Raw genomic sequence first — 10,052 nt, 5'->3', positions numbered from 1 at the left:
CTAGAACGTTTTAGTTTTTATATATTCCTTTTAAGCCATATTGAGAAAATAAACAAATTTGAATTTGAACTTTAATGTAAATAAAAATTGCAATTTCTAATTCTTTTCAAAATAACGTGGTTCTTGCACGATTAAAATTAGTGATTTTTCAACTAACTTTTACAAGATAGAAAATTGTATAATACACATTGATCCATCCACTCCAACAGGAAATAGAAGGCAATTTAATTTTTTTGGGGTCACTGTATTTGCTATTTGGTACATTTTGTGCAAAAACTGCAAAACTAACACTTTAAAACATTTTTTATTCACTAAAAGTGATATATTCTACAAGCTAAACGTATTATTTTTTCACATCTATTCAAGATGATATATTAAAAAAATAACATTTTAAATAAAATACTTTATAATATTAAAACTTTTCTTGTACCCACCTGCGCGTTATGAGAGAAAAAAACACGCTGACCTGGAAGTTTTAAGATTCTTACTGAAAAACCTGGAAAAACCAGGGAAATTTGAAACCTGATTTGAGTGGCCACCCTGTTTTTACCACATTATCAAAAAGTTCAAGTTCTTTTTCTCCTTATTTCAAAATAATTTAACAAAAAAAACTTATTTTTTTAAAAATATATTTCGATAAATTTTATTCTTTGCACTATATGCCATAAACTGAATTGGTATTTTTAAAACATACAAATTTTTCTTTTTGAAAACACAGTTCTATCCTATTTTTTTAATCATGTATGTTTTTTTTTCCTTAACAGATTGATGCTATGAAAAAACAGGAAGAAGAACAAGAAATGGAATTAAAAGTTTGTTGTTAAAAATTTAAATTGATTTTGTCAAATATTTAGTCTTTTAATTTGTTAAGATTAATTAGAAATTATTTCAATATATTGATAATAAATTTAGAGTATGTTATTGTTTGAGTAATTAAATTTATGCTTATTTAGATACAAGAAAAGGAACTGAATGAAAAGCGGGTGGAATTGAATGAGTTAAGGAAAAAAGAGTCCCAGATGCAAAAGCAAGCTAAATTCAAGTAAAACTCAACTTGATGCATTGACCTCTTCCTTGCAAAGTAGCAAGAACCCATCAGATAAGCTAAGTAAATAATTTTATATTACTTAATATTGTTTATTAAATTTTAGTTTATTTTTAAAAACACTTGAAATTATAAAAGGCAAATAATCCACTTTAATGTGATAACAATAGTAAATTAAAAACAATGCATGAAAACACAAATGCATCATTCTCGCTTAATCTAACACATATATTTTCTCCATTTCATTTTGTTTATTTGGTTCGAAGATTGAGTTTGAGGCACTGAAATTTATCCACTGTAAAAAACACAATAAATCTTTATTACTTGTCTCTACTTATTTATTTATTTATTTTTTAAATAAATTTAAAGCTTATTTTATAATTTGTTTTTGTGGAGGAAAAAAACGATATAAACACAGCCTTATTTTATCCTTTTTCTATTTAATTTTTTTCAAAATAAATATAAAGCTTATGTAAGCAATTTAATTTTTTGTATATTTGCTAAAGTGATAATTCACGAAAATTGCACTTATCATATTCCTGCTTTATGCTTTTCAATTATATCCTCTGCTGCATTATTATGTTTTTGAAAATTGAGCTTTGAGCTACTTGTTGAAAAAACTTTACAGCTTAAAATATTTACAATTTAATTCGTCTTTGTAGATTTTTTGTTGAAAACAATTAAAGTTGCTTTGTTTGTGTATTTTTGTCTAGATTAAAATTAAAATTGATCAAATACAATGCAGCACAGGTTAATGAGTGAAGCTATCAAGGATATGGATAAGCAATTTATTTTTTGTCTCTCTGTTAAAGTGATAATTCACTCAACTACTTAATGACGAACTTGATATCTTAAAATACTTAATTTGACTGTAGATTTTTTTGTTGAAGACAGTTACTTAACTTTCCTTGTTTGTTTTATTTTCTTCTAGATTAAAATTAAAATTGACCAAATACAAGAGCAACATAGGTTAATGAGTAAAGCTATCAAGGATATGAATAATGCGGTTTCTTTTGGTGATTTCCGAAGTATGTCAGACTTTACTTTGAATGGTTTTTCTACACCTCATGATGACATAGTCTATATTTCACCTACTGTAAGTATGCATTTAGTTTTGATTAAATTATTTATCACTTAGAAACATTTATTGTGTTTATCTTTTATTCACATTATAAAGGTCCGTGTAAGTTTTAATTATTGTAATTTGTTTACATACATGAAAAAAATTCTAATTTCAACTAATTTCATATATTAAATACAATGCTTGCATTTCTGTTCTAATTTTAAGCCATATAATTTTTAAATATAGTTATCAAACATCTAAATGTTAAAGGCAAATGTCTTATTTTTTTAAATATTCTGGGAAAAAATATTTTGATTTTTTTTATATTTGTCATGTTTCTTTTTCTGATCATAAGTATTGTTTTTTAAAAGAAAACCTTTATATGTAAAAAAAATATTATGAACAAAAATGAAAATTAATTGTATATAACATATTAAAAAAATTTTTGAAAGGGGTAAATCCATACAGAGTTATTCATATCTATCACATCGATCATAATGCATCAATATTTCTCGATCAATTAATGCCCATCTTCACTGCTGGTGAATAATTGAGCCCCAAATTTTTGTAAAATTTTATGGGTTCAAAAATTTGATATATACATTTTGATATATGGTATTTTAATTATTCTACTCTTGTGTGTTTCTTTAAAAGACAACACCTTAAAGCGTCTCTTTTATTAATAAGTACTGGTCTCATAACTTAGACCTAATCATATTTAGTTTTGATGGTTGTTTCATTTGTGTTAGATGCAAAATGACCGATTCTAATTCTTCAGCCATTAAGCTTTACATATATTGCAATTCATGAAAAAAATAGTTGGTATTATCGCCTATATGGGCTTTTATTTTATTTTTTAAAAAAATTTGAAGTTTTTACTTTCTCCTTTACTGAATGCATTGTATCATATTTCATACATTCAATGCTTTGTGTTACTTTCATAAGTAAGGGGAAAATTTTCTTGCGGACCATTATTAAAAATATACACTAAGTGCAAGTGAAGAAAAAAAATTCCATACTTATTAACATACATACCAATTAACTTTCAAAATTCGGGCTTTTCAGCTTTATTCAATGTTCAATTTTTTTTTCATATTCAAAAGGTAGTTTTCAAGTGTTTACTGTAATCAACTTGAAGAAAATAGTGAATGAACTATGAAGTATTCAATATAATCACTTTACTATTCCACAAATGTGCAAAAACTACCTGACTGCATCAGGGGTATAAAAAATGTGTTTTGTTTCAAAAAGTTAGTTTTCAGTTCATACACCATTTAATCCCTCTTCTAGAAAAAAAAATGGTTTATATTTCTCAGAAAATATTTGTTTACACAATGATATTTATTAAATTTTATTACTGTTGTTTTTGTTATTGAATTGGCAGATGTTAAATTAATTAGATTATACAAGTCTAAATTTATTACTTTTAAATTTTTTTTCTTCATAAAATACATTAAATCGAATTTATACTTTCCAAATCATCGAATTTATGCAACTTTGTGGTAACTTCATTTGTTAGAAATTTGGATACAATTTTTTTATAGGTTTAGTTTCCTCACACTACGAATATTAAAATCTGTATGGTTTGTCTAAAAGTATTTTGCAATTATTTTTATATTAGTACTTTGATTCTATATTAGACTGTATGAAACTGTATTTGTTATTTAGCTAGCTAAATAATTCTTAAAAATGCTTGAAATATTTTTAAGGTTCCAAAACCCTTTGATGAAGTTGAACCAGCTGTAACTACACCTGTCAATGATTTTCAGGTAATCATATTTTCCCATCTATTTCTTTGAAGAGAAAGTTTTAAAACTTTCTTATTACTATTCTCAAAATATGCACCAGGTTAGTGCTCTAAACATGTGGCCCCATGCTCTGTCAAGCATTAAGAGAATTATGTCAACTCTAGCACACTTATAGAATTAATTATTACTCAACATGCAAATATGTGGAAATCAAATTGGAAAATTATTTTGAAATAATAATAATAGTTTTTGATATCTCTCTAAACATGCAGTTATGTTAGTTTGGTTTATTTGGTTGTTATATAAATTATATAAATTCAGATTCAATTTGATTTGGGCGGTTGAAACCAAATTTAATGAAATTAATTAAATTGTAGTTGTTAACAAGTAGTCAAAGAAAATTATATATTTTTCAAAACTAATTAATATAGATTGTTCAATTTGAAGCTTTACTTAATATATTTTTAATTCAATTATATAATATATAGTAGTATTGTTATAATGTATCAACAAACAATAGTCTCTCAGGGAGTTAATAATTTGGCAAATTAAAAAAAATATTGATAAAAACAGTAAAATGTTTCAATTTGATACAAAAAAACAAATTGTTTACTCATACCTGTTTTACTCATACTTTTTTTGAAAAAAAAAAAGATTGACTATGGAATAATTCATATATATATATATATATATATATATATATTTGTTTTTGTCTGTTCTCTTTTAAATTGAAATTTCAAACTAAAAAGCAACACATTTTTAAGCCAATCCTCGGAGTAAATATATGCATATCTAAAAGCACATGTTATATGGCATATTTGTAAATTTTAAAAAAGTGTATGATTTTTTTCCACCTTAAAATAACTTGACAATGGATGTGAACCTGCAGTATGTGAATAGGTTGTTAATAGCTATTGATATTAACAGTTCTATTGCTGACATTTTTATTATGGCTTGGAGACTATAATTTTAATATATATATTTTTAAAGGCTTCTATTATGTCTTATTATTTTATATGAAAATTTTATTTTGTCTTAATATTGTTTTGGAGAATTTTATTTTAACTTGTAATTAAATTTTTAATGATCCTTTAAATAAGTTCCTGTATTTATCTTAAAATTGCTGGTGTCTAAACGTCTCATTGATAATAGCAATTTCTATTTGATTCGTTTCTTTTCAGAGTAATAAAGTTTTAGTTATAAATTATTTCTTTCTTTAAGTTAAAAATGTTGCTCTTTGCTTTTAACTCTAATGATTTTGTTACACTCTTTAAATGATATTTCTTACTATAAATAGTTTTTGCATAATTAAGGTTTTAATTATTATTTTCTGAAGTTTGCTTTTTATTTCATTTAATGAAACTGAATTTATGTATGTTTCAGCTTTATAGTTTGTTTCTCTTAATAATTTTTCAATGATGATAAATTTTTGATTGATAATTAATGCTATTCAGGAATAATATAGTGTCTAGAATAATCTCTTATTTTGTAGATCCTTTTGTTGATACCAATGTTGCAGCTAGTCTTCCTTTCAGTGGAGACCCTTTAGGAAGTGCTTTTAATGTAACCGCATCACAATAAAAAAAAGTGAGAATTTCGATTTGAATATTTTAAACAATTTCTTTTATTTTGATTATTTCAAATTCTTAACAGACAGGTATTAATAATTGGTTGCTATGCAATGCATATTTTAGAAGAAGCTTCCCATTTCAGATAGAAATTCTAACTGCTATTTATTTTCAGTCATTTCTGTGGGTTTTAGCTTTTGTTTTTGATTGCAGAAACTTTTACAAATAAAATATTAATTAGTAAAATATTAAGCATTTGAATAAAATTAATATTATTAAATGTTTTTTATCCTTATCGTTTCTCTAAAACAAGACAACTTATAGAAAGTGAATTAAATGTTTTATTTTGATAATATTGCATATATTTAGAAACTCTTAATACAATTGATCAAATATGCATTTCGATCAGAATTTACAAATTATTAAGTGCTATGAATAATGTTTCTCATGGGAATAAATTATGGAAAAACAGCTATTTGACTCAGCAAATGCATCGACCTTTCATGAAAAAATTTACCTTTCATGCAATAGTTTTTTGAGTGGAGGGCCAAGGGAATTGGACAGAGTCACAGTTATTTAAAGAAAAGTTTAAACTTTTTGAAGCAATAAAAAAATGTTAAAAAGAATATGTCAAAACCTCCAGTGGGTTAATGTCGGAATCGGGCAGTTTTAGAGTTCTTGGGGCAGTTGGTCATGATCATCTAGCAATATTGATTTCAGTCGCTTGAAGGGTTTTTGGAGAGATATCGCACGCTTAAATTGCTCTCTAGAGTGTACCAATCATGCTTTATAGAGATGAGATCAGATCCAGAAACCTGATTATCAAATCTTATTGACCAAAGTCTGCACTTTTTCAGAAAATTGTCTACCTGGTGAGCTCTGTGTTGTCATGCGTTACCTTAAAATGAAAATAGGGAATTTCATTTTAAACCTCACCTCTGAAAAAGCAAACAAAGAGTATCAAGGGCTCTTTTTTATACCTTGTGCTGGTCAAAGTGCTAGTTTGTAAAAGATATAGGGGGTCTGCAGCTATTCAGCATACTCGGACTACCTACACTAAGCCTCCATAATAGTAAATTTCTTAATCATTACACTGGTAACATTAGAGAATAGATAGTGGCGCCTTTGTTCAAAAGTGAAACTCTTTCATATGAAAAGAACCAGTGGCTTGCCAAAACTTCTCAAGTATCTGAGAAAACAACCATTATGTTAGTCCTGTGTTTGCCTTTTAATGGATACAGTTGACCCAAATTTGATTTAGATCCAGATTTGATTTTGAAACAGTCAACCTCAAAGAAGTCAGATAGACTGCGATTTTCTGAAAAGTGAAAATATAGACTTAAAAGATTATCCAGCAAAAACTTAAGATCTATGAAATATGTCTGAAATGCTCTGGGAAGAGCAATTAAAACTTGCAGGCACCCTCAGACAACCATCTAGACCCTGAAAATAGTGTTGAATAATTGAGACCAATTTCTACTTAGTTGATTTATTTCCACCGTTTTTGTTTGAGAATGTATTGTATGTCTGTGAGAAGGGCGCCAGAGTTTGGAACAATTTTTCATTTGCTCGATTCAGTAGCTCCTGTTTCATACCTGGTGAATGTTCATTAAATACGTATTGTATCAACTTATGTGCATTCATATTTCATAAAGCATTATTATTTTCTTTAAAGAATGATTCATTCTCTGGAAGTGATCCATTTGGGGAATTTGATACTGCTTCTGCCCCTTCAAACCCTGGTAAGTAGTTGTATCAAAATTTATTGCATTTTGACAGATCTGAATCTACTTATTTATTTTTTGCTTTTCACATTTGAAAACTCTAGCTTTCCAAGTTCTAACTGTAGGCAAAATTGAGCAAGCCTTTCCCTGCTACTAACTTGTTACCCATTAAATAACATTGAGATAAGTTAGTTTTTGTAGCATGGGTCGGAATAGCCTGGTTGGTAGGTTTGCTGGCCTGATGTTCATGAGTTCGAATCCTGCTGATCGAAGAATCCCCGTGTAATAAATTGTGACTAGGACACTTTAAATTTGTTGGGGTCACAAAGTCCTCCAAGTTCCCGTAACAAATCAATACCTCTGGGAGTACTGAATTGGACATTGATCCTTCTCTGATTAAGCTCAAAATTATGATATGATGCGTGGAGGAATGAATGGAGTTAGACTGGATCCTCCCTGTAAAAGGGGCTGTGACGTGTGTATGGCTGAAGTCGTACTCTTGGGCATAGATGGCGCCACTGAAAAAACAGGAAATGCACTCTCTGCTTAGCTTAAATTAGCTTGGATTCTCATGGCAGGATTGCCGGTATTGGCAAGTGACATTTGTTACAACAACAGTTTTTGTTGCAACAATGCAACCTGTTCAACCTTTTAACCGTTTTCAAAGTTATGCAGATATTTCCCTGCCAAACGCAGTATCTCTAATGGGGGAGAATAGGCTTTCTGTACAGGAAAGCAAACAGATTGGAACCGGAACGGAAATTGATGTTAGCTAAAGGGTTTAAGCTTAGAAAGAGTCATAGCTATTACTTAGATGGTTAAAAATTATTTTATTCTAATTATTTTAATAAATGTATTAATACTTATTTTTTGTTTTTAGAAAAAGATCCTTTTGATCCGTTTAGTTTATCTCAAGCAAATTCTAATCAAGCTCCTTCTATGGTATGTATGTCTTTTTGGTTTTAGTTTGTTTATGACAGATTTTCATTTGTTCAATGATTTAATTTCACTGGGTCACTGAATTTTCTGAAAATTTTCTTAATAGATACGAGATAAATATTCAGCTTATTAATGGGTAAAACTGCCTACGCTTATAAATTTTGGTTGTTGTTTAATGTTTGCAACGTTATCTATTTTTAAAAAATTAATTTTATAAAAGCAAGGTGGCCACCCACCTTGACATCCTGGAATTATCAGGGAGTTTTTTATACTGGGAAAATCGGGGATTTTTTAAGAAAATCTAGAATTTTTTTTTAATTTAAATTATTTTACCATCCGTTATATCCACTTTATTCAGATGGACATTTATCGTCAAACAGCTGAAATATCACCTTAGCAATACATCATTAAAATTCTCTCCATTATTGCCCCGCTAAACTAGAATATCATATAAAACTTGCCTCCATGGAGGACTTTTTTGATAAAACTAAAACGCACTTGCGTTACACGGAGAAGAAAACCACTAAAACCTCCCATGGTTAATCTGGCTGCAATGGGACTCAAACCAGGGTGACCACCCACCTTGAAAACCTGGAATTATCAAGGAATTTTTTTTATACTGGAAAAAATCTGGAAAAGTCAGAGAAATTCGGATTAAAACCTGGAAAAATCAGGGAATTTCAAAGAAAAGCTGGAATTTTTCTCTTAATTTAAATTATTTTACCATCCATTACATCCACGCTTTTTTAGACGTAAATTTATCGTAAAAAAGTTGAAATATCATCAGTTCAGTAATACTTTTTTTGCATTAAAATTATCTTCATTAAAATTCCTGAGAAACTAGAATACTATTGCAAACTCTTTTGTGTTGGGAAATGAATGGAGAAATCTTTTTCCACTTTGGAGATAATGGGACTATGCAGTTTAAGAAAGACAAAAATGTGGAAGAAAGGATTAAGATATTTGCTTCTGTTTGTAAAAGTAGCGTTTATTTTTTTTTCTTTAAATCTTCTTTTAATCTGTGGGCAGAATTCATTAATTGTTCAAGTTTGCTTCGATGCTTTGAGAGTATTTTTTTCTTTTAACAAAATTATTCAAAACGTTTTAGTATTTTTAATTTTATAAAATTCTTCAAAAAATAATTGTTCATAATTTAATTAGAGATTTTATCTTGCGCACTTTTTCTGAAAGCTTTTGTCCAATTAATTATTTCTTTCTGGGTCTCATGATAACTTTTATTTTGATATTTCCGAAATTGTTTCTCCTTTTACCCTGAAAAGCTGCCAAAACCAAGGAATGCATGGAAAACATGTTAAAGGACATATAAACTTAGAATAGATTTTTTTTATTTATATTTGTTTGTTAGAAAGAAGGAAAACAAAACTTTGTTTTTCTGTTCTGCACTATACAAGGACAGGTTTCAAGTTGGGCAACCAGATGACCAAAATTTTTAGCTTAATATTAAGTGAACTAGGTATTATTTCCAAGGTAAAAAATTGAAGATTTAGAAATAAAGATTTTTAACTTATAAATATCAGTTTTCAATAAATCATAGGCTGTTAATTGAAGGGCAATTGAAATTTTCCTCCATGGTAAGAGAATCTGTAACAAAGTACAGTTTTTTTTTAAAGAATTCACACTAATAAGAGAAAATGGAAAGAATAATAATTAAAGTAAACTATAACAAAACAGGTTATCTTGCACAAATATGTAGAAACATTTCTTATTTTGATTTACAAAAAAATTTCTCAAGATATACTTTTGATGCTTTACGTGTGACACCAAAATACATCATTAATTGTACTGTAGCACTAGGATTTAATATAATAAAATTATTTTTTCTGTTTAAAGCAAGATTTGATAATAATAAATATTTTTATTTTAAATTAATAATTAATTATTCTTACACACCACTCAGACACCACTGCTTTTCTTTTCATTACATTTGTTTTTTATTTATTTTCA

At 27.8% G+C, this 10,052-nt stretch overlaps 1 long non-coding RNA gene across 1 annotated transcript; it reads left to right on the top strand.

Annotated features, from left to right (window-relative positions):
* The first annotated feature begins 747 nt into the window (after nt 1–747).
* On the top strand, nt 748–2,111 carry LOC147808304 (uncharacterized). The gene is made up of 3 exons (XR_015434941.1): nt 748–812; nt 954–1,108; nt 1,977–2,111. It is a non-coding gene; the product is annotated as an uncharacterized LOC147808304 (long non-coding RNA).
* Nucleotides 2,112–10,052: the final 7,941 nt, after the last annotated feature.

The sequence above is a fragment of the Parasteatoda tepidariorum genome, chromosome 6, assembly GCF_982258835.1.
Source record: "Parasteatoda tepidariorum strain Cologne lab strain chromosome 6, Ptep-v5.0, whole genome shotgun sequence".
NCBI lineage: Eukaryota > Metazoa > Arthropoda > Arachnida > Araneae > Theridiidae > Parasteatoda > Parasteatoda tepidariorum.
Note: the sequence above shows the minus strand (reverse complement) of the source record. Positions and strands in the feature narration are given on the sequence as shown.